At 49.3% G+C, this 24,930-nt stretch overlaps 1 protein-coding gene and 1 long non-coding RNA gene across 7 annotated transcripts in view; one reads left to right on the top strand and one right to left on the bottom strand.

The window, feature by feature from the left end:
• The window catches only part of LOC138248768 (uncharacterized), a 147,842-nt gene extending 126,801 nt beyond the window's left edge, over positions 1-21,041 (bottom strand). The window contains exons 1-2 of the long non-coding RNA XR_011194640.1: positions 20,886-21,041; positions 14,715-14,844 (exon numbers count right to left, since the gene is read on the bottom strand). This is a non-coding gene — a long non-coding RNA (uncharacterized lncRNA). The remainder of the gene's footprint in view (positions 1-14,714; positions 14,845-20,885) is intronic.
• ZBTB20 (zinc finger and BTB domain containing 20) overlaps positions 1-24,930 on the top strand; it is a 4,633,203-nt gene that overhangs the window by 4,362,521 nt on the left and 245,752 nt on the right. The gene's annotated exons all lie outside the window — the stretch shown is intronic.

The following is a 24,930-nucleotide window of genomic DNA, read 5'->3' as shown; positions in this document are numbered from 1 at the left end:
TAGTGGCGAAGGCTTGGGTGATGGTGTGTCTCGTATTTTGGGGAAGCCACTTGAAAATCTTATGTAACATGCACAGTAGTATGACAAAGCAGGTGGATGACACTGCGTTATCTTGGGACCTCATGTTGAGTTTGCTGTCCAGGATGATACTGAGATTCCTGACATGTTCATCTAGTGTTGGAGTCGGCTCCATTTCTGTGGGCACCCAGAGGGCTTCCCAGGGGGAGTTGTCGCTGCCGAAGATCAAGACTTCCGTTAATATCTGTGTTGGAATTGAGGCAGGTATTCCTCATCCAGTTGGTGCAGCTTGTCATGCATTGGTGGAAGTTGGTTCTGGCGACGTTGGAGTATTCGAAGAAGGAGAGGACATGTAGTTATTGAAGAGAGTGGTGCTGAGTGATGAGCTGTGAGGGACTCCTCAGATTATTTGTTTGGGTTCTGATGTGTAGGGTGGAAGGTGGACCTGTGTTCTGTCAGTGAGGCAGGAGGCAATTCATCTCAGGGTGGCTCCTTCTATGTCGTGAAGACTGGTGATGAGAGTGTGGTGGGAGACGGTATCAAAGACCGCTAAGAGATCGAGGAGGATTAGGGCGGGTGTCTCTCTTCTGTCGTGGAGGGCTTGGATGTCATTGGTGGCCGCGATCAGGACTGTGGTTTCTGCGGAGTCCGAAGTGGGAGTCCTCCAAGAGAGGATTGTGTTTTAGATAGATGGTGAATTGTTGGTTGATGGCTTTCTCGATGACTTTGTGTTGGTTGACGGCTTCTTCTATGACATTGGCCAGGAAAGGGAGCAGGTGTCTGGAGTTGCTGAGTTTGTTGGGGCCCGCTGAAGGGTTTTTCACCAGGGGTTTGATTTCTGCATCCTTCCAGTCTTCTGGGAAGGTGGCAGAATTCAGTGAGGTGTGTAGGGTGGAAGGTTCAAGGCTGATCCCGAATGCTCCTAAGTTGAAGATGTGGTGGGGGCATAAGACGATGGGGCCCCCGAAGGATGGATTTCATGACAGTGATGGTATCCTGAGTGGTGAAGTTGTTCCAGGTGCTTAGCCTTGGGAAGGTCATGTGTATGTGAAGGTATGGCCTATGAAAAGCTCTTTGGGCTTGAGTTGGGGGTTGAAGTTTCTTTAGATTTGGGCGATTTTGCAGTGGAGAGATCTGCATGGCTGTTGCATAGGTCCTGAGAGGGAGAGATGATGTGTGTCACTGTTGCAGGGTTGGTGAATTCCTTGACTGTGCAGAAGAGCTCCTTATTGTCATTAGGGTTAGCGTTGATGTGCGTTGCTGGAACTGATTTGTAGGCAGTTCTCTCTGCTGGGTCTTTGTTAGCACGCAACCTTCTCTTGAGATGGGCTTGGCTGTCCTCAGGTCCTTGGTGTACCAGTTGGCTTGCTTGGTGGATCTTCTGTGTTTCTTGTTCTTGATGGGGACAACAATGTCAGCTCAGTCAGTGACCCAGGTGCTGAAGCTTCTGACGTCCTGGTTCACACTGTTGTGGTGTTTGGGCGGGTTGAGGGTGAGGGTGTTGCTCCATTCAGTCTCTGGGGCCCTATTCCAGCTGAGACGGGTGGCATTGGGTTGCATCGGGGGAAGGGCATGGGGGTTGTGATGATGAAGTAGATGATTGAGTGGTCGATTTATGTGAGTTCTGTGGGGCAGTTGTATTTGATGCGGTTGCTGGAGGTGAATACGTGGTCGAGTGTGTGCCCTGCAGTGTCATGTACGAGTTGGGTGAGGCCGATGTTGTTCAGGCTGTCGAGGAGATTGGCAGAGTTGGAGTTGGTTATGTCGTCAAGGTGGAATTAGAGGTCTCCCAGGAAGATGAAGTCCTTCAAAATAGTGGTGAGGGGGCTGATGAAATCGGTGATGAGGCTGCAGAAAGTGATTTGAGGTCCTGGTGGACGGTGTGCAAGTGTTCCCCTTCTGGTGGATTTATCACCCATTTATAGTGAAGTTGAGGTGCTGCGTTGCTGGAATGGTGTCATCCATCGTGGTAGTGGATTTGATGAAGTCTCTGTGGATGACGGTGATTCCACTGCCTGGCTTGTATATGCGATTGGGGTTTTTGCTTCTGTACCCTGTTGGTATGGCGGTGGCAATGTCAGGGGCTGAGGCGGGGTTGAACCAGGTCCCAGTGAGGAAGACGATTTCAGGACGAGAGCATCGATAAGGTCCCAGACCTTGGTGGCATGTTTGCGGAGTGGGCGAGTGTTGAGGATGCATGCAAGCTGGTTGTGGATAGCTGGTGTTGCACATCAAGTGGGTAGGGGGTTGCTGAAAGGGTTGAGGGCGTGCTTGTTGTGTCAGGTGTAGTGGCAGAGGGTGAAGATCAAAGGTCCTACCGTGGGTTGTGGCGCGGCGCAGTGGCAATGCTTGTTGCGGGTCCCAGGGTTGAGGAGGTAGAAGTGTAGCGGTTGATGGCAGCTGGACCAGGGTTCCTGGCACTGGGTGCCGTCCAGGCAAGGATGGGAGCAGTTGCTTGCCTTTGGCGTGCTAAGTGTGCTGCAGCCGCCATTCATTATGTCCAGGGAGGGGCACTAGGAGGTGGTGGGCGGGGTTTGCAAAAGGCAAGTTTGAGAGGGGCTGGTGGGAAGAGGCACTGGAGGAGGGGAGGAGGGAGCTGGAGAAAGGAGCAGGAAAAGGGCAAAAAGCAGACTTAAACGGTCCAAAGAGGGCGGAAAATAGTAAAAATTGAGCAAAACGAATTGAGGAATGAGATGAGAACGAAGCAATAAGGAAAAGATTGAAGTGAAAAGTAAAAAAACACAGGTGGAAGCAGCAACAAGAAGGGCGGGAAAGAGAGTAGGAGCAGCAAAAAGGGTGCAGAGAAGAGCAGTAAGAGACTCGAGAAGAGAGTGGCACAGAAAGGGAAAGAGGAAGAATTCAGTAGAGGAGAGACGGCCTGGAAGAACGCGGAAGGCTTAGGGCCAACAGAGGTATGTGGAGAGCTGGGCCTAGGCACCTGCTCAGTGGGGTTGCACTGAGCAGGTGTGGCCCCCCCACCGTTGCGGTCCCACACCATAGCGGTGAAAACAATGAACCTCCTCCACTATTGTAAAAGCCACGTACGTAACTCTCATCCTCCTCAGAAGTTAAAATACCAAATCTCCTTCTTCAGTGCCAGAACAAAGCTCAGTTACCTCCACTATCATCAGAATGAAAAAAACGTCATTCACCAGTGACAGGCCCACCATCCCTTACTCTCTAAGTATAAAAATATCAAACCTCTACTCTGTTGCCAGGGTCAATCTCCATCACTCCTCAACCATCAAAATATTGATTCTCATACCACTGATAGAGGGCAATGTTACGCTCACTCCTCTCTTCCACTAAAGTTCCATTTGTCCATATTCCCCAAGTCTACAGGGCCCAGCCCCAAACCCTCACTCCCCCACCCCCCCAACTGCTATGTTGGAGTCCTCTGTCACTCCAACCATCAAATTGTAAATGTCTGCTCCACATTGCCTTCTTCATCAAGTCATCAAACCAGCAGTCCACAGAACTACCACTAGAAGACCAGTGCTTTGCATTGGCCCAACAACCACAGGTCCAAGCCCAACCAGCATAGGACTAAGCCTTTCTTCACTCTCCACACCCCAACTATTACCATAACGTCAAACGTTTCTTGATCCCCACCCAACAAGCACAAATGCAGTACTCTCCTTTTCTCACTTTACCTATACAGGGAGTGCAGGGGAAAAACAAAATCAAAGATATCTCTTTTCTTTTATATGTTCATGACTGAATAAACATTCAGCTTGTGACTGCTCCTTGTTCGTTGCTGGGTCATGAGCTACCTTTTTACTGTTCTTAATACAATTACATTAAAAATTATCATACTATGTGCCTAGTATACTTTTAGAACAACATCGGCACATCAAACCGAAGTCTGTTGACATAGACTTTAGCTAAAAGTGATTCTTTCTGTATGCAAGACCATTTTGAGAAGCAGTCATAATTGCCAATGGGAGGTTACCTAACAGTCATCCTCTCACACAGCCTTCTCTGTAAGTCAAGACTTGTGTCTGTGTTCCTCTTTAGCTCCTTAGATTGTTTCTGGGACGGTGACATACATGGTACTGTACTCTTCTAACATTTTCAGGAGAACCTCTGGAGTGAATTGTGTGAAGTTAGAACACTAGGTAGCCTAGAGATGTGCATTGGTCTATACCATGTTCCAGTTATGTACATTGGAGAAAGACTGAGAAATGGACACACATTGTTTGAGGGTCTCATTTACAGCTCCACCACTCTGTGCTCCCACTCTCATTATATTGGCTTACACATCTGGTGGTTTGAATGTGATGGGAGAGGTAAAGAAAAGTCTACTGCTCCACAAGAATGTCATTCCACGTCTGGAAGTCGATAATGGAGGAAGGAAAACAACAGTAAATTGTGACGATTGTTAGAAATTGAATTTAGCCAAGCGGTGTCTGCATGCCATTGTGGACATGCATATATGAGGGGGTGCGGTGGCAGAAGTCATTTTGGGCCTCCATCCTGCTCCCTCATCTTCATGGTATCAGTGACGTTATGCTTTTTGCATTCTTATGTGCAGTCCGCATCAATGATCAATAATGATTAGGCATGGAAATAAGCTTTCCATAAAGTCAAGTTTTAAGCGATGGTCTAAATGATATATTTGGTTCATGGAGAATCACATCAGAAGTTCCAAACCTTGGAAGTGCAAACTGAGAAACTGTGGTCTCCAATTCTGTTTTTTGAAACTGTTGGTATCACCAGTTGGATGCAAAGGAATAAAGAGTGTGGCAAGATAAAATAAGGAGCATTTACCTGCCGGACTTAGGAAATAATAATTCGTGATTTTCATTGACTACAAAGTTCGATTGGAAGTCAGTGCAAATGACCAAGAAGGGAATGGGTATGGGAAAATCTCAAGGCTCTGAAATTCATACATGCTGCAATGCAGTGGCAGCTCCTCTGCACCCCGCTTCTTTTAAGCAGAAGGGGAATGAAAATTAAAATGAGAATAAGGAAGCGTTATTATTATTTTATTTTTCCTTGGAACCGGGTTAGGGTGGGGCGGGGCTGGGCTGGTGGGAGCCAGAGGAGGGCTGGAGGGGGGAGTGGATTGCATGTCTATTTTGGCCGGCTGTGTTAGGCCAACCAAACAGACTTGCACACTTTGCATTTCTCCACCCTGCTGTATTGAACAGTAGGGGGGGAGAAAGAGCACAGACTCCCACTCACTCTGTGAGCGCGGAAGCAGGGCACTCACACCAATAATGACGCTGCTGTCATGCTGGTGACAGCAGCATTGTAATTGGCTGGGAGCCTGTGTGCTGTCTGGAAGAGGATGGGGTCTCCAGAAAAAGATAGGTGTTTTTTTTCTTTCTTTTGTTTTTTTATTCCCCCCAGCCGCCACTGATGCTATGTTTTGGTTAACCTGCAGCAGAAGAAGAAAGGTGGAGATTCCTTCATGTTGCTAGTCACTTCTTTATGTTTGCAAGTGTACAAGAAATCAGTTATAACCTTTTCAGTACTGAAACTTACATTTCAAAACTTACCTTTATGGCTAGAGTAGGCCCTTTAGGCATATCTCTTCCGTTCTGCATGTGGCCTGGGCTAAACATAGCCAATTTGAATTTCTGGCTTCCAGTTTGATTCTCTTCCTGCATAGTAACACTTGTTTGCCAGTTAGAAACGTACTTCTCAACAAGTCGCCGAAGCAGAACGTGACACCATTACTTAAACATCCTGCCTAGTTCTTCCAACTGGCAGACAGTTATGCGCAACCTACGATCCAAGGCATACAGCTGATTCACCGGTTTACTGATTGAGGCTCAGACACTGGCAATAAAGTGGAAGTGCTTGTGGATGCTGGTGCGTCCGTGCGTCTCCCTGGTAAGCCTTCCCCACACTTACACTGGGAAATAGACCGCTGGCGAATAGGCTGCGATGTGAGGAGTGTCTTGTAACAACTCTGGCATAGCGAATAGGGTGAAGGAGGTATTCTTCTCCCCACTGCCCCTCCCCTTCTTTCCTCCCATTGCTTTATATCATTGACAAGTGGCCATCTTGGTTTGGGATCGAGTGGGCCTAATGAGGTCACTTTGCCTAAAGGGGGACATAATCTTCCTGGTTTTGAGTAAACCACTCTTTGTAGAGCACCCAGACAAAGCCCAAGAATGTGTCTTCCTAAACCAACTGACCCTTCCGTGCCTGATTTGCCCACTGCTTGGTCCTGGGGAGTGCAAGGTCACAGTCTCTCAAGTGGGTGGTTTGCCCACTGCTTGGTCCTGGGGAGTGCAAGGCCAGTCTCTCAAGTGGGTGGTTTGCCCACTGCTTGGTCCTGGGGAGTGAAAGGCCACAGTCTCTCAAGTGGGTAGTTTGCCCACTGCTTGGTCCTGGGAAGTGCAAGGCCACAGTCTCTCAAGTCGGTGGTTTGCCCACTGCTTGGTCCTGGGGAGTGCAAGGCCACAGTCTCTAGTGGGTGATATGCCTACTGCTTGGTCCTGGAGAGTGCAAGGCCATAGTCTCTCAAGTGGGTTGTTTGGCTACTGCTTGGTCCTGGGGAGTGCAAGGCCACAGTCTCTCTAGTGGGTGGTATGCCCACTGCTTGGTCCTGGGAAGTGGAAGGCCACAGTCTCTCTAGTGGATGTTTTCTCCACTGGTTCTGGAGGGGACCTTGTGCCCAGCGTGCTTCTTCCTGGCAAGGAGGGGCTGAGTGGATGTCTTCTTCCAGTGGTTCTAGAGGGGGCCTTGTGCCCAGTGTGCTTCATCCTGGATGGGGCAAGGTCACAGTCCCTCACCTGTATGTCACACCGACAGGTGTTGCAGGGGCCAGGACGCACTGCAGCCCATGTAGTCACCACTACACATTGCTCTCTGGCGGTGACGGCTGCTCAGTGGATGCCAGTTGCGCTGCAGGTGGCGGTGATGGCAGTGGTGGTGGCAGCCTCCAGGCCTTCACCTGCAGCCGCGGACGGCTGCCAATTGGGGCTGCTGCTGCTGGCAGTGGTGCTGGACGAGGAGCAGCTGGCGGTGCTGGCGGCAGTGCTGGCAGTGGTGGTGGTAGCCTCCTGGCCTTCCTTCACCTGCAGCCTCGGACGGCTGCCCACTGGGGCTGCTGCTGCTGGCAGTGGTGCTGCTGGCGGTGGTGCATGTAGCAGTGCTGGCAGTGGTGGTGTTAGCCTCCAGGTATTCACCTGCAGCCTTGGACAGCTGTTTTGCCATGGCTGGTGTTGTGTGCCCATTCCTGCCCCGGGCAGATGGTGGTGCCTCCTTGCTTCTGCCAGCAGGTGTCTTTTTCTTGCTGGCTGGTGGTGCCTTCTTGCCCTTGCTAGGTGGCGGACCCTTCTTGGCAGGTGGTGCTGGCACACTGTCTGGGCTGACAGGTGCCTCCTTGGAGCTTCTCATACCTGCAGTAGCTGCAGAAACCACAGTGGCCGTGGACTGGGTGGCTGAGGTGCTGGGCTGGGTTCTGGCCACCCCGGCCCAAGGTGAAGTATGGGGGGGAATAGGTCAATGGTGGCGAGGAAAAGCTTCTTAGGGACACTGGGGCGGGAAGAGGGTGAAGGTTTGAGAGTGGAGGAAGAGGGAGTGGTTGTAGGAGGTGTCTGTCTGCTGTGTTCGGGTGCAGGTGCATGGGCTGGATGCTGTTGTGAGGTGGATGGATGTTGGGTGTCTGTGTGCTTGCGTTTGTATACTTTAAGAGGAGGGGGCACAGAAACAGTGGGAGAGGGCACAGGGGACATGTGCATGGATGTAGGTGTGGTGATTGCCAGTGAGGGATGTGTAGTGATTGGTGTGCTGGTGATGGAGGTAGTGGATGAGGATATAGTGCATGCAGGTGTGAGTGGAGACGCTACTGGGAGCGAGGTGGACGAGGAGGAGGAGGGGGACACAGTGGAGGCAATGGATGTTGGTGTGTCTGCATGTGGATGGTGCTTGTGTGAGTGCCTGTGGGATGACGTCTGGTGCTTGTGTTTGCCTGAGCCACTTCTGTGTGTTAATATGGGTGACTGCTGGTCTGAAGGTGAGCTTGGGATAGGCTGGGGTTGAGGGGATTGGGACTGAGTAGAGGAAGTAGGAGGGGGGAGGCTGGAGACAGGGACAATGGCTGCCATCAGTGCGTTTGCCAGCGCCTGGAATCCTCTCTGTTGGTCCGCCATGCCAGAGTGAATGCCCTCCAGGTATGTATTTGTTTGTTGCAAATGCCCTGCTACACACTGGATGGCATTCAGTACGATTGACTGCCCAGCAGAGAGGGTTCTCAGGTGGTCACTCACTGAGGGCAGCAGGGCTCACCGGGGCAGGGCCTGAGGTGCCTTAAGCGAAGGAGATGCCCACCCTCCTGGGTGAACGGGCATGGGAAACACGCTGAGGGGCTGCTGGGAGGGTGGGTGCTGGTACAGGGGTGGCGGCTGTACCTGTAGTTGAGGTGGGCACAGAGGTGTCCGCCACTGACAGGGAGCTTCCATCGGAGGGGGTATCACTTTCAGAACTGTCTCCGCCGTGGTGCTCCCCTCGCCCTCAGTCCCACTGGTGCCCTCACCGTTGGTGGATTCGGCCTCCAGGCCCATGTCGGATGCAGCTCCCTCCGTCGCTGGTGCCTCTGCTCCTCCGCCAGATGATGCTAATGCACACAAGGACAGGGTGACAAAACAAAAAGGGTGGGGAGAGACAGAGGATACACTTGGTCAATGCCAGCAACAACACTACTGTTGGCATACACAACTCACAGGGAACAGCCCTATGCACTAGGCCATGAACTACCAGCTACAATGCTAGTCACCAGCCCATGGGGTACAATGCCTAACGCCATTAGCTGCACACCTGAAACCTACAGGACCCTGCCCAGTAGTAGATGCCCACCAACATTATTGTGGTTGGGGTGCATCTGAGCTTGCCCATCATTGAACATACCCTGCCATGTTTGCCCTGGCCTAGGGGCACCCACAGCCCTCATCCCGCACCCAGGTAATACCATAACGCACGCAAAGTAATTAATCTGAATCTGTACTCACCCCCTTGTGGCTGCTGTGATGCCTTCAAGCGCCCATCCAGCTCCGGATAGGCCACCACCAGAATGCGGAACATCAGGACGGTCAGGGTACGACGGACACCACTTCCTCGTTGGGTGGCCAGCCCCAGCTGGGCCTCCGCCGTCTTCCTTGCCCAGCGGAGCAGGTCCTCCCACTGTTTGCGGCAGTGGGTGCTCTGCCTGTCAAAGACCCCCAGGGTCCGCACCTCCTCGGGGATGGCACGCCAAATACCCTTTTTCTGATGGGTGCTGACCTGCAGAAAAGGTATTAGTCATACTGTCTGGACTGTTATACTCATGGCCCACCATATCCCCCCATCCCCTTACACACATACATGGACCACCGTACTTGCAGCACTCTGCCCAGGACCCCTCAGACCCCCCCCACACGAGGCTTACACACACAGCAATCCATACATTCATGGTCCATGCATCATGCTCACAGTGTACTCGCCTGTTTGTCTGGAGGACCATAAAGTAAAGGGTACTGGGGTAGGACCCCATCCACCAGTCTCTCCAACTCTTCCGAAGTGAAGGCAGGGGCCCTTTCCCCAGATACTCGAGGCATTGCCGCTTCCAGACACAGGTCACAGCAGCACTTGCAGTGTAGGTCCTGTCCTGTTGAAGGTCAGGTAGCAAGTGAGTGCACAGACAGAAAATGACCGTCACGTCCGTGGCGGTGCGTACTGTCACCACCGGTCTACATTGCCATTGGCTCCTGGAACCCATAGGGCCCAATGATAACCAATGCGGTGTTGCGCTGCAGTTGTTGACCGCAACGGCACACAGCGCCAGCGGAATTACCTAATTTCCACTTGTCCCTCCTCACAGGTCAGACAGCTGCCATTTCAGGGGGGCACAGGCCATGGCACCTAACCGCGTCACAGCAGAAATTGGCACATCAACTGATTTAACGGTTCGCATACTGTTTCTGTGAAGGAAAAAAAAACATATTACGGTTGAAATATGTTTGACTTTGACCATCTGCTCACCGTTTTTCACCCTAGAGTTCAACCACTGAGGATGAATAGGAGATGGCAACATTCCCCCATGTACAGAACCCTGGTGGACCTTGCGACAATGGAGGACAGGCCCTATATCCTGACCTACAGACTTAATAGGGCCACAATCCAAGAACTGTGTGCCCAATTGGAGCCAGACCTGATCTCAGCTATCCGCCACCCCACAGGTATCCCCCCTCTAGTGCAGGTCCTGTCAGTGCTCCATTTCCTGGCAAGTGGTTCCTTCCAAGCGACAGTGGCCACGGCATCAGGGATGTCACAGCCTATGTTCTCAAACGTGCTGACCAGAGTGTTGTCTGCCCTGCTGAAACACATGCGCAACTACATCGTATTCCTCCAGGTGGAGGATTTGCCCACAGCGAAGGCTGACTTCTATGCACTGGGACATATCCCCAACATCATTGGTGTCACTAATGGTACACAGATTGCATTTGTCTCCCCCCCACCCCCCCAGAGAAATGAACAGATGTTCAGAAATCGAAAGAGCTTTCACTCTCTGAATGTGCAGATGGTGTGTTTGGCGGACCCGTACATCTCCCCTCCCATGTGAATGCCAAGTATCCTGGCTCTGTGCATGATGCATTTATCTTGAGGAATAGCAGCATCCCATATGTGATGGCTGGGTGTGGCTAATAGGTAAGCCCATGGTCCCCACCCAGTTGATGTAGATATATGGGTGTGGGATTGGCCCTAAGGGTGAGTGTGTAGCTAACAGGTATCCCTCGATTTTGCAGGTGACTCTGGTTACCCCAACCTCTCATGGCTACTGACCCCAGTGAGCAATGCCAGGACAAGGGCAGAGGAACGTTACAATGAGGCACATGGGTGAACAATGAGGATCATTGAGCAAACCTTTGGCCTCCTGAAGGCCAGATTCCGGTGCCTCCATCTGACTGGTGGATATCTGTACTACTCACCCAAGAAGGTGTGCCAGATCATCGTTGCATGTTGCATGTTGCACAACCTGGCATTGAGACGCCAGGTGCCTTTTCTGCAGGAGGATAAGGCTGGGGATGGTCATGTGGCAGCGGTGGAGCCTGTGGACAGTGACAAAGAGGAAGCAGAGGAAGAAGATGTGGACAACAGAACCACACTGATTCAGCAGTACTTCCAATGACAAACAGGTAAGACACAGTAACTTCACCTTCCATTGCAGTTTTGTGGTGAACATTGAACATGGCAGCCTGAATTCCCTATTTCTATGGCCACTTACTGTACCCTTTGGCATCTCTATTTTCAGATCTCTGTGCCCCACTCTGGCTCCTGGTGTGTTTACTGCTGCCCACTACAGGTCATACCTATGTAAATTTTACAGTACATTTGAATTGCCATGTTTACAGTTTGTGAAACTAATACATTTGTGACACAATTGACAGACTCCATATTTGATTTTGTTCCAAGGGTGTTTATTTAGGTGCTGATAAGTGGAGGGGGCATTGCAATGGGCTGGGTTGATGATGGAGGAAAGTCCTGGGTGGAGTCCAGTCTATTTGTATCACAGGTGCGTTGTCCACTGGGGCATAGGAAGGGGGGAGCAATGGCAGTTCAAAGTGGACAGGGTGACAGAGTGGGACAGAAAGGTGACAATCAGGTAGGTCTTATTTCCTGGTGGGGGTCTTGGCAATGTTCTCTGGCTTCTGCCTGGATCACAGGGACCGTTTGCGGGGTGGTTCTCCTTCTGCAGGGGGTGGGGTGCTGGTGGCCTGTTGTTCCTGTGGCGGGGTGTCCTGTCCACTAGCGTTGGCCGAGGTGGAGGGCTGTCCTTCAGTGTGGCTAGTGTCAGGGGGCTGTCGGTGTGCCTCTGCCTCTCTCATGGTGTTGGCCATGTCTGCCTGCTCTCCTGCAATGGTGACCAGGGTGGAGTGGATGTCCCTCAGGTCCTCCCTGATCCCCAGGTACTGTCCCTCCAGCAGCCGCTGGGTCTCCTGCAACTTGGCCTGTATCTGGCCCATGGTCTCCGGGGAATGGCGGTATGCTCCCAGGATGTTGGTGAGTGCCTTGTGAAGAGTCGGTTCCCTGGGCCTGTCCTCCCCCTGTCGTACAGCACTCCTCCCAGCTTCCCTGTGGTCCTGTGCCTCTGTCCCCTGAACCGTGTGCCCACTGCCACTGACCCCAGGTCGTCCTGTGTTTGTGGGTTTGCCTGGGGTCTCTGTAGTGATGGACACACTGCTGATTGACGTGTCCTGGGGACAGAGGGATGGGCCCGCTGGGTGGGTGCTGTGCTGGTGTTTTCTGAGGGGGAGGGTCTGTGGTGGTTTGGGACTGTGGCTGGGTCCCCGACTGTCCGGAGGTCCCCGATGGGCCAGGTTGGTCATCGTGATCGAGGCGTGCAAAGCTGCTGTCATCACTGTGGACCTCTTCCGGAGGGGGACTGAATGTGGCTGGCACCTCCCCTCTGGTGACGTCGAGTGGGGGTCCTGTGGAGATGTAAATACAGTGTTATTGTTTCTGCTTGTGCCATCTTGTACATGGATATGTTTCCCTATATGGTTGTTATTAGCTAGGCACCTTTTTTCGTTGTGTGAGATGTTAGTGGTGTGGCTAAGTGATTGTTACTAGTGTGGATGCTGTGTTGATGTGTGTCCACGCAGGTCTGTGATGGGGGTCCATGCATTGTTGTTGCATGCAGGGCTTGGTATTGGGATGGGTGGGTTGTGATGGTGGGGTATATGTGAGGTGTGGGAGTGATGGGGTGAGGGTATGTGATGGCATGCAGATAGGGGGGTGATAGTAATAGAGATTTGACTTACCAGAGTCCAGTCCTCCTGCTACTCCTACGAGACCCTCAGGATGCATGATCGCCAAGACTTGCTCCTCCCATGTTATTAGTTGTGGGGGAGGAGGTGGGGGTCCACCGCCAGTCCTCTGTACAGCTACCTAGTGCCTTGCAACCACGAAACGCACCTTCCCCCGTAGGTCGTTCCACCTCTTCCTGATGTCAACCCTTGTTCTGGGGGTCTGTCCCACGGTGTTGACCGTGTCCACGACTGTCCGCAATAGCTCCATCTTCCTTGCAATGGACGTCTGCTGCACCTGTGATCCGAATAGCTGTGGCTCTACCTGGATGATTTCCTCCACCATGACCCTTAGCTCCTCCTCAGAGAATCTGGGGTGTCGTTGTGGTGCTGTGGGTGTAGTGCGAGTGGTGTGTGTGGGGTGGTGTGTTGGGGTGTATGCTGTGAGGTGCGTGGATGGTGTATGAGTGATGGTGTTTTGTGTCTCAGATTCAGTGGGTGCTTCTGGCTTGTCTCTCTCAGTTGGCAATATTTTTTTCGTTGTAAGGGGTTGTGGGTGGGTGTTTTATATTGGTGTGGGTGTGGTGTGTGTATGAGTGTCAGGTGTGTGAGGTTCAATTGTCCAATGTGGTGTAGTTTTGTATGTGTGTGTGTATTTTGAGCGCTGCGATGTGTACCGCCAATGGTTTACCGCAGTTGAATGACCGCCGCAGTGATTTGTGGGTCATGATGTTGTGGGCGTATTTCTGTTGGCGTAACGGTGTGGGTTTTGGTACCGCCAGTTTATCACTGACCTTTGGTCTGGCGGACTTGTGTGAGTGTATCTGTATAGAGGCAGATTTCTATGTGAGGGTCATAATACCCGTAGCGTTATACTGCTGCGGTATGTTGGCGGCAGTCAGCATGGCGGTAAGCGGCACTTACTGCCAATGTTGTAATGAGGGCCGCAGAGTCTTTAAAGCAGCAAAACCAGTGTCAAAAAGGGGAGGGAGGCAGGCGAAAAGTTGAGGGTGACCACCCTATGGCTGTCAGGTTTAACACTTACCATCGCTGAGATGAACTTGACTCCCCAGACTGTGTAAAGATTGAAAGAGCCCAACAGTGAGAAGTTATAGGTGCCCAATTAATTTATACATTCATTAATAAGAGAGATGGGCTACAGATAAACCCTGTCATAATGAGTTCCATCCGTTCCACAGGGTCATAAAGCAAAATACTATTCTCTATAAACAAGCCTTTTCATGGTTTAATGATAACTTTCACATTCAGGACAGATGAGCAACTAGCTCTTGTGGCACTGCAGGGGTATTAGCCTCATGAAACACATGCTTACGGAAGTATTCCTCAAGACATCTGCAGAGCTACAGTCAGAATTTGCTTAAAGCACATCCTAATATTGGCAATATGTTAACCTCAAACACTGCATGTCTGTCAAAGTGGGAAGATGGCCAGCAGGACTAACCGAGTGTACATGTCACTCTGACCACGATGAGGAGGCTATAAAAAGCTGGTATCAGCACTGTTAAAAGTTAGGTTATTACTTGAGAGGGGTTGAAGCCTCACTGAAATAATAAACACAGTCCTTGTCAGGATGAACCACAAAAGTCACAAAATCAACCAGTGCCCTCTGATAGATCAGCACAAAGTAGTCAGTCCTAACTTAGAGGCAATGTGTAAAGTATGTATTCAGCGGACAAACAGTAAAAAAGTGAAAACACAATGCAAGAAAAATACCACGCCAATTTAGAAAAATAGAGTACATTTTAATAAATATAATCAGTAGAACCAGAGAAATGCCAGTTCAGAAATGTTAAGTAGAGGTAGCACCTAAAAGCACAAAGTGCCACTCGCAGTCATCTGGTTATACTAGACTGGGGAAAAGACACAAGTTCAGGCCAGCCACAAAGGAAAATGAGCCGGATACCGGGACCATGTTATTACCGCTGATAAAGTTACCTTCTCAACGTCTGGCCTGAAGAGTCCAGCTCCCAGTGGATGAGACCGCAGGTAGTAGTGAGAGCGCTCTGCATGGTCGTCGCTGTAGAGCGAAGAGCAGGCTTGCCATCGCTGCCAAGGTTCAAGTAGTCTGGGGTTACAAAAGACTAGAGTCAGGTACCTTTGTGTGTGTGTGCTGGAGACAGTTAGTTTAAATGTAGGTGGGGCAGGAAACAGCTCTGCCCCAATTATCCTGCCAGAACGACTCACCCTGCCAAAACCTAATCCCCCTTTGCCTCTGTCTCTAGGAGGAATACACAAAGACCAACTGCCACGTTATTCGCAGTCATGTGACTCAGAACACAAGCAGCACTTTCTAAAAGTGGCATTTTCATAACTGTGACTTAAAATCTGCCTTTACCGTTAAAGGAGATCTTCAATTCTAATTAATTTGAGTGCAAAAATCATTTTTCTATCCGCTCCCAAACCTACGTTATCACTCATTAAATGTAATAAGGTAACCCAATGTTATCCTATGGGAGAGAGAGGCCTTGCAACAGTGAAAAACACCTTTAGGAGTGTTTCACTATCAGGACATGTAAAGTGTAAACCCATATGTCCTACTTTTTAAATACAATGCACTCTGTCCTATGAGCCCTCCAGGCCTACTTTATGTATATGTTTAAAAAAGAAGGCTTAAGTCTGTATAAATATTTTATGCCAGGACAAATTGTGAGTTTAAAACGCAGTATAGGCTTAAGTGGCAGGAGTGAGCCATGTTTCTAGAAGGCAACTTTAGTGGGTGGCACAAAGAGTGCTGCAGGCCCCCTAGTTAATTTGCAGGCGCTAGGTGCATGGAGTACTGTTTACTAGGGACTTATAAGTACATTAAATGTGCCCGTTGTACCTTGTTTGATAGAGAGAGCACAATCACTTTAGCAATGGTTAGCACTGGTAAAGTGTGCAGAGTCCTTATACCAACATAAATGAATTCAGCAAAATAGGAAGGGTGAAGACAAAATGTTTGTAAGACTACAGCATAAGGGTGTTGGGTCTAACACACACTGTAGGAGGCTTTCACAGAAGAGTGATTCTCATGAATTACCTAAAGATCCAGTGGCAATCTATGGCCAGGAAAACATACACTGATATGTCTGGACTGAGCTACTTCAGGATCATGCAGAGGCTTAGGAGAGGCAGTCTGACATTCAGTTATTTTTAAATTATACAATATTGGCACTGGTCACCATATAAATTACATAGGACTAAACTGTTCCTCACCTCCTGATTATGGGGGTGCGGATACCTGAGGGAGATGAAGTACATTTCCTGTTGGCGTCACCCAAGTTACAGACTTATTGTGACGCAATTTGGTCACAAGGAACCAGTGTCCTAAACCTGGCTTCCTTTTTGGAACTTGCACTTCCCCATTATATCGGAGTTGTGATAGGTATCAGCAACCACTGGAAGAGATGTTTGGACACAGCTTTGGATATGTGGAAGCTATGAATACTACAATATTTGAAATCCAACACCCCTCTAAGATTTCGGTAGTATGAATGAGTACTCCATAAACTAAAAGATTAAGCCTACATATATGAGGAAATCTTAGACTTCGAGGCGATGAAGACTGCCTCTGGGAACCCTCAAGCTGTGATACAACAATTGTGCTGTAGCACACAAGTACCATGGGGGCGCACCGGGCGTGTGTGCCTAAGTTGTACGCCCCCAGGACACTTTGGTATAACAGAAAGGGACACAGCTGCTTGTGTGTGGCACCTTCTATAAGGAGCTCCTGGTGTACATGCAGCTCCAGCACTATCTCAAGAGGCTGTTCCATCATTTGCATGAGGGTGTGGGCTCATGCAAATGAGAAAATCTATTTGCCTTTACACCCACACTAAATTATGGATGTGGGCGCAAAAGCAAAGAAGCCATCAGAAGGGCGCATCCCAGTCAGCCCTCTGCAAGTGGATGCATTCACTCACTGCACCCGCCTGCAAGACGATCTCTGTGCCCTCTCTAAAGTGCAGGGGGTGGAGCCTGCTCAGTGAGACACAGAGGAACTGATTAAAGCAGCCATTCCATATTTCACTGTATATGGTGCTCCCAGGGCAGCTTCGAATTCATAGCCATGCTGAGGGCAGTGCATTGATTGTAATCCGGTGCACTGTTCATGTTTGCACCTAGCACACCTGTTTAAAGGTGTGTCATGGTGCACACATGAACAGTGCACCTGATCTATAATATGCACCCTGATGTCCTGAGCATATGGGCATGTTAGTCCTAAAAAAACACAAATTGGCAGCTAGTGAAGACAGCTACACAGTTTACAAGTTACTGACTTTGGACAGGTCATCTTCCTACCTCTCCCCCATTCCCCATTCTCCCTTTTCACAGTTTATCTATCAGATGTACTATGTCTCAGTAGAGAATGAGGAGTACATGAGTGGCCTTACTACCTGGTACAGATGAGCCTTGGTTGAATGAGCGTATAATGCCATTATCCAGAGATTTATTTTTGGCTGCACATCATATGATTTACTTACCGTAACCTTTATAAAGAATTTACAAACGAATACTTGCCGATTAAATATAAACCTCACGTTAAATGCCTTTCCATCACTAGAGAAATTATTTAGTCTTAGCTTCAAAGACGTTTTTAGGGTTGAGTGCGCAAAGCGCTCGGTCCCTGGTGTAATCGCTCTATGGGCTTTTAACCATGCCAATAAGTTTGGTTGGTTTGTGAGCTTGCCTTTTACAATCCGCTTGATTTCATTAGTGAAAGGCATGCACACGTTATGCCTTTTCCGGTGTTTAGCCCTCCTCGAGCACATCGGCCAACTACTGAAAACATACTAGGCTCGATGCTTTCCTTATGGTTTCCGAGCTACTATTTATTTTTATTTTGTAGGCAGTGCGATCTCGCTGGGCATTAATCGAGAGCTTTGCATGACATCGACCCTGTTAAATGGATAGTTGCAATTTTGCAGGTTACATGAATAATTGCTTTTTTGCTGATAGGTTTCACTCCGAGCGAACTTCTGTTTCCCTTTGTGTGTCTGCTCGCTTATGTGAAACTGTTTTACTTTTCAGTTTATGTGGCAAGAAAAGTCTGGTTAGGAGTTTAAAAAGCTAATGGCTCTAACTCGAGTGAACGCGAGACCCATTGCATTGCAAATGCTTGTTGATCTATGCCTCCTCCTCTATGTAGGGTGACCAGATTTTGAGGAGCAAAAACGCTGGACAGGTCAGACATAAAAGAAGGACTAACGACTTTTCACTCCCTTTTATATCTGGCCTGTCCCGTTTTTTGCGTAGCTTTGTGAATGTGTGCATTTACATGTGTGTGTGTGTGTGTGTGTGTGTGTGTGTATATATATATATATATGTATATATATATATATATATATACATATACATACACATATACACACACGCACATTTACAAGACTATACATATAAAATAAGCTATGGCTTGACCTCCCACCCTGCACCCCCAACCCGCCCCCACCCACCTCTCTCTGCCCCCCACTCCGTCTCTCTGCTGGGAGCAGACAGAGGACTGTGTTGCCTGACAGTAACAGATAAATTATTACTTTAATTATTGCATACTCTGTAGGCCTCTGTTAAAGGAGAGCATACCTTGAATTTATGCTTTCCTAGACAATCAGACCTTTGTCCCAAAACTGGGACATATATGTTATAATTTGACCTTTGTCCCAAAAACCGGGACATTTGTTTAAAATTAAGAGAAGCGTCGGGACACCGGGACAGTACTCTAAAAACCGGGATTGTCCGGGGAAATCCGGGACGTCTGGTCACCCTACCTCTATGGCATATCCGTTGAAGCCGAGTCAGCGTCTCTACTGCCTCAACCCACCCTCCCCTCTCCTGCGCTACCAGTTGACAATTTGTGGTTTGAACGCATTGAAAAAACTGTCAATAAATAGATGCATCTAAAAATGGCATTCAAAACTTCTATTTGGTACGCAAAATAAAGAATAATAAATCTACAAAGTAACACTATGGGGGTCATTCTAACCCTGGCGGTCGGCGACCGCCAGGGCTAAAATGACGGAAGCACCGCCAACAGGCTGGCGGTGCTTCCTGGCCAATTCTGACCGCGGCGGTAAAGCCGCGGTCAGAAAACCGGGTCCGGCGGTTTCCTGCCGGAATTCCCCCGGTTGGCCAAATCCTCCATGGCGGCGCTGCAAGCAGCGCCGCCATGGGGATTCCGACCCCCTTCCCGCCAGCCTGTTCCTGGCGGTTTTTACCGCCAGGAACAGGATGGCGGGAACGGGTGTCGTGGGGCCCCCTAACAGGGCCCCAGCATGATTTTCACTGTCTGCATAGCAGACAGTGAAAATCGCGATGGGTGCAACTGCACCCGTCGCACCCCTGCAACACCGCCGGCTCCATTCGGAGCCGGCTTCTGTGTTGCAGGGCCTTTCCCGCTGGGCCGGCGGGCGCTCCCTTGGCGGGCGTCCGCCGGCCCAGCGAGAAAGTCTGAATGGCCTCCGCGGTCTTTTGACCGCGGAGCGGGCAATTGGCGGTTTCCGCTTGGCGGGCGGCGCCCGCCAATATTGGAATGACCCCCTATATCTGTACCTGAAAAAGACCATTCTGCAGGGGTTGTTGGCTAACTTCTTTCTACCGAGGAACAACTGGGGCACTTAGTTCACAGAGAGAATCTATAAAGACGGGAGAGGGACATGTCTGTGGGTGCAAAATTACCAATTCTGTTTGGCCACACTTGTGCTGCCTCCTTGGCTGACAAGGCGAAGGTAAGTCTGTGATTTTTTGGTTAGTGAGAAGCCCCCCACCTCCACCGTATTAGAAAATATGGCAGCGGTTTGACATACAATTGTAAGGAAAATATATCTGACTCAAACCCTCGAGAAATTGAAAATAATGTGTCTGGTTTAAGGGATTTGTTTTATTTTATTGGGGTGCGCTGTCACTGTTATTCGTGGTAACCATGACACGATACGCTAATTGCAGGAGCAACCGAGTACTCATCTTGCATAAGTGTGATGGTAATCTGTTCACAGCTAGAAATGCATGCTTTCTGCAGTGATCCTCAGCAAACAGCGATCTACTACTGTATATTATAAATAAAAAGCTTCATGTGTTTACACCTCTGTTAAGAGAAAATGGGCATATCATTACCCATAGAAGGATGACTTGAGGTAGTAGAAAGCGTAGTATTATGTAACATTCACGGCGCATTGTTTTGCGTTTTTTAGCGTCTAAGATCCAGTTTTTAATACGTGAACTCCAATAGACTTGTTTGCCACCTACTGGTCAGTTAGAGGAAACAACAATTGCCTCTCGTGAGCTGTGACAGGAAATGCCAGAAAGCTATTAACTGTGACAGTTGTTTAAATGGGGTTGGTGGGCAGAATGCATGAGGGCCAGAGTTTTTGTACCGTGTTGATTCCACAGATGGGGTCTTTCTCATGGTGCTATATAGTCGCATGCGGTTTCATTGGTAATCATTACCACCATATATTGCACAGAAACAGAGACTTTCCAGCTCTGCAAAGAGAGTACTGCACATTAGTAGGCGGGATTACGCCATGTCACTCTCCTAACTGGGGACCCCATCTAGAGGTACACCCCCGGATACAGAATATTTACGCCAAACGGATTTTGAAGTAGGAAAAAATATAGACTGCTCGATGGGAACAATTCAGGTCTGGAAGCCTTTGCCTCTGCGAAATGATGCAGCCTTGCCCAGATGGTATTATTCATTTAAATAATTAGGAAACGCTAGGCTGACGGAAACAAAAGAAATGTCGAAATTCAAGGTTTTGTGCCGTCAGGGAACGTTCCAGAGGCAGGAAGGCTGAGCTGCCTGTCAAAGCTGTCCGAGCAGAATCTAATCATTCATCGCATCCTTGTCTGTGCAGCCGTGCTGGAAAACATGCCAGTCCAGCTTGCGTTCTGCAAGTGCCATTAACATCATCTGGTTTAATTACAGAATAATGCCTCATCGTGCTGAAGGAATGAGCTGCGTACAGAACGGGCCGGTGGCTCGGAGAAGGAAGTCCTTGGAGCAGCGCGCGGGCAGAGGCGTGGCTGTGCGTGTGCGCGTGTGGCTGTGCGCACAGCCGCGCCTACGTATGTCTGGAAGCTAGACAGATTCCCTACCTGGAAATGACTTGCTATTATTAGACGTTCACTTACCAGGGCTTATGTAAGACAATTGGCGCTCTGTTTCTAACAGAGACATGATTCATGCCACTTGTAGTAACTGCAACCACCGCCGAGTGAGACAGAAACCAGACAACGGCTGGGGAATCAATGCAGCCGGAACATGACTATTGCTCTAATCCCTTTTTCTTTAGAGCGGCGGTTGCCTGATCCGAGCGAGGCTGCTAACAAATGGGCACAGACAGGTTGAGGGACTACATTACCCAGCAGGCCATTCATGTCGGAGCGCTACTATGCTGAAGTCTCCAAGTGAGCTTAGATGGGAAGGAACTGCCCAGCGATTCTTCGGACCTATGCTGACACTGAAGGGGCTCAGTGTAGCGGAATTGAGTGTTACCCCGCCCTCTTTGACTTATCGCCCACTACTTTATATAAGGTTTCATTCAAAACGCTTCCATGCATTAAAAACTTGTCTTGTAATCTCCTTTCTTCTAAGTGATACTTCTCTGTGGTCTGGATAGAAGTGTTGTTCTGTGTTTACTTATAGCAGTATCTGCTCCTAGCACCGCACCTCTTTTTTATTTTATCAATGTGAATGATGGCTGTACTTCCCAGTCACTTTTATTTCAGAGCTTTGGGTATCTATTTACCCAGTAGTTCTTCAGTCTTCGTACTACATAATGTCTGCCTGTTATACCGTGGTGGCACCTCTACTACAGTTGTTCTATCAAGCCCTCTGATGACTCTTCTGACGGCTAGTTTCAAGCAACGCCCTAGTATGCTTTGTTAAGCTCTCTGTTCACTCACCTATCTACCTTTAAGACCTGATGGACACGTGGTTTATATTAGTTTTGTAGCCCTTCCTGTTCAGCAAGGATACGATATTTTATCTAGACCTGACATTTTATCTAGACCTACGGGAAAGAAGTGCAGACATGGACTGCCACAGTTGTTTCTGACCAACTGAATATAGGGTAAATCTTCAGAAATCTCCCGCCATTTTGAATTCCTTTCTAACTTTATATTTGTACTTTTAGTAACTTCTGAGAAGGGAAGCTCCTAGCTTTGCAGTTCTTGCTCTGTAAATGTTTTCATCCTTATTCCTGTGTGTCGGGGAGGATAAGATTATACAGTTTTAATGGGTTTTGGCGATAATTAGGACCAGTTGATAATTTTACAAACACGTTAAAAGTTATTCTGTATTGTACAATATGCATCCAAGCACTGTTCTCTTCAGGATGGTACTTATTTATTGACCCTCTTCTTCAAGGAACCTGGACCTCTAGCACAGTGCATTGGCCCTTTCTGATGTGCATATCTAAACTCAGATCCCTCACCTCTTGAATTTCTCAAAGCACCATACTGATCAAGACATTTTTTAGCAATTGCTCAGATCTAAGCATGATTCTAAGTCATTTGAAAAATGCTCCCCTATGCATCTTAAGGACATCAGGAAGCAGGAGGCGAAGTTGTATATCACTGAGCGCAAAAAATGAGGCCAGTCACATTCCAAATTTTAGGCCCATTGTGGGTTGCAGCACACCTGCTCATCATGCTGACATGGTGACTACCAGCTGTACCCGCAAGCCACCACCTGACCGCTGCCTAGATGAGGCCAGTTGTTCCACAGTCTGGTTCCCAGCTTCCTGTGACCTGTAACTTTATAACTTCAAACACTGAGACCACTAGATATCCACTTCAATTTGGCCATGTACACATCAAATCCATACCCAACAAAGTGCTAGCTAGGCGTGATGCTGACAGAGACTAATGGAAGTGTTCCCTTCGGAGGTCATAGTGTTTTGATCTTCCCGAAATGTAATCAAATACTTAGAATAACTACTCCCACAACATCCTAAAAATTGTGCCTTCTTGAGTCATGGTGTCATGTATCTTCATTCCGCCCAATGGCAGACTCGGTGTGAGACTGCTTCATCATTGGAGCCTAGCAAACCCAGTAATTGGCACAAGCATCAACTGAAATCGGAGCTAAGCAACCACTTCTGTGATGTTGCTGTCAAAAAGACCTGTTGAAGAGGTTTCTCTTCTGCCAATATCTTCCTATCTGGTACTTTGTCACAGACACTTACCTGTTAGGCTAGGATGCTTATCCATGGTCCCTGACCGGTCAGGGCCTCTGTTTGGTGAAAGAGACAATTTACAAAATTAATCAGTTCATCTATTCCTTAAGGTCTCTGAAGGAGATAACAATTCTAATCTCGATGGACACCACTACCTCAATGCACTGTTTAAACAAACATGGGTGAAGCATATCCATGTCTCTCTTGCTAGAAACACAAACAATGTAGAATTGGCTTATTTTCAAGAATTTGTTCATGAAAGCAGTTCATTTTTACATACTGAGAAGGCACTATGGAGAAAACCAGTAATGAGGCATCAGTAACAACGTTTGGCTAGACATTTTTGGAGAGTAGCTATTTCTAAAGATAGACTTGTTTGACACAGATCAAAGCACAAAAGAACCAGACTTCACATTTAGCTGCCCAGAAAATAATGCTCTTTTGTGGAACTGGTCAGGAAAATGTCTTTACTGTTATCCATCGATTTCCCTGGTAGCATAAGTTCTGAATAAATGTTACATTCCAAGGCCACATTGATCCTAACTGAACATAAAAAGCCAAATCAAATCAAATCAAATCATTAACATTTATAAAGCGCGCTACTCACCCGTGCGGGTCTCAAGGCACTAGGGGAAAAAGGGGGTTACTGCTTCTCGAAAAGCCAGGTCTTTAGGAGTCTCCGGAAAGCGGAGTGGTCCTGGGTGGTCCTGAGGCTGGTGGGGAGGGAGTTCCAGGTCCTGGCCGCCAGGAAGGAGAAAGATCTCCCACCCGCCGTGGAGCGGCAGATGCGAGGGACGGAAGCGAGTGCGAGGCCAGAGGAACGGAGGAGGCGGGTGGGGACGAAGAAGCTGAGGCGTCGGTTGAGGTATTCCGGTCCCTTGTCGTGGAGGGCTTTGTGTGCGTGGGTGAGAAGTCGAAAGGTGATCCTTTTGCTGACTGGGAGCCAATGCAGGTGTCTCAGGTGTGCGGAGATGTGGCTGTTGCGGGGTACGTCGAGGATGAGGCGGGCCGAGGCGTTTTGAATGCGTTGCAGGCGATTTTGGAGTTTGGCTGTGGTTCCAGCGTAGAGGGTGTTGCTGTAGTCCAGGCGGCTCTTGACGAGGGCGTGGGTCACGGTTTTTCTAGTGTCGGCGGGGATCCAGCGGAAGATCTTGCGGAGCATGCAGAGGGTGAGGAAGCAGGCGGAGGACACGGCGTTGACTTGCTTGGTCATGGTGAGAAGAGGGTCCAAGATGAAGCCGAGGTTGCGGGCGTGGTCTGCGGGGGCCGGTGCGGTGCCGAGGGCCGTGGGCCACCAGGAGTCGTCCCAGGCGGACGGGGTGTTGCCGAGGATGAGGACTTCCGTTTTTTCAGAGTTCAGCTTTAGGCGGCTGAGCCTCATCCAATCTGCGACGTCCTTCATACCCTCTTGTAGGTTGGTCTTGGCGCTGGCGGGGTCCTTAGTGAGGGAGAGTATAAGTTGGGTGTCGTCGGCGTAGGAGGTGATGATGATGTCGTGCTTGCGTACGATGTTGGAGTGTCGGGCTGAGTGATGAGCCTTGGGGTACGCCGCAGATGATCTCGGTGGGAACTGAGCGAAACGGAGGGAGGTAAACTCTTTGGGAACGGTTTGAGAGGAAGGAGGCGATCCAGTCCAGGGCCTGGCCTTGGATCCCGGTGGAGCGGAGGCGGGTGATTAGGGTGCGGTGACAGACGGTGTCGAAGGCAGCCGAAAGGTCGAGGAGAATGAGGGCGACTGTTTCACCGTTGTCCATCAGGGTTCTGATGTCGTCTGTGACTGAGATGAGGGCGGTTTCCGTGCTGTGGTTGGTTCGGAATCCGGTTTGTGAATGGTCGAGCAGGTTGTTGTTTTCCAGGAAGGTGGTCAGCTGTTTGTTGACGGTCTTCTCTATTACCTTGGCTGGGAAAGGCAGGAGAGAGATGGGGGCGGAAGTTTTTCAGGTCGCTCGGGTCAGCCGTAGGTTTCTTTAGTAGGGCGTTGACTTCGGCGTGTTTCC

The sequence above is a fragment of the Pleurodeles waltl genome, chromosome 8, assembly GCF_031143425.1.
Source record: "Pleurodeles waltl isolate 20211129_DDA chromosome 8, aPleWal1.hap1.20221129, whole genome shotgun sequence".
Taxonomy (NCBI): Eukaryota; Metazoa; Chordata; class Amphibia; order Caudata; family Salamandridae; genus Pleurodeles; species Pleurodeles waltl.
Note: the sequence above shows the minus strand (reverse complement) of the source record. Positions and strands in the feature narration are given on the sequence as shown.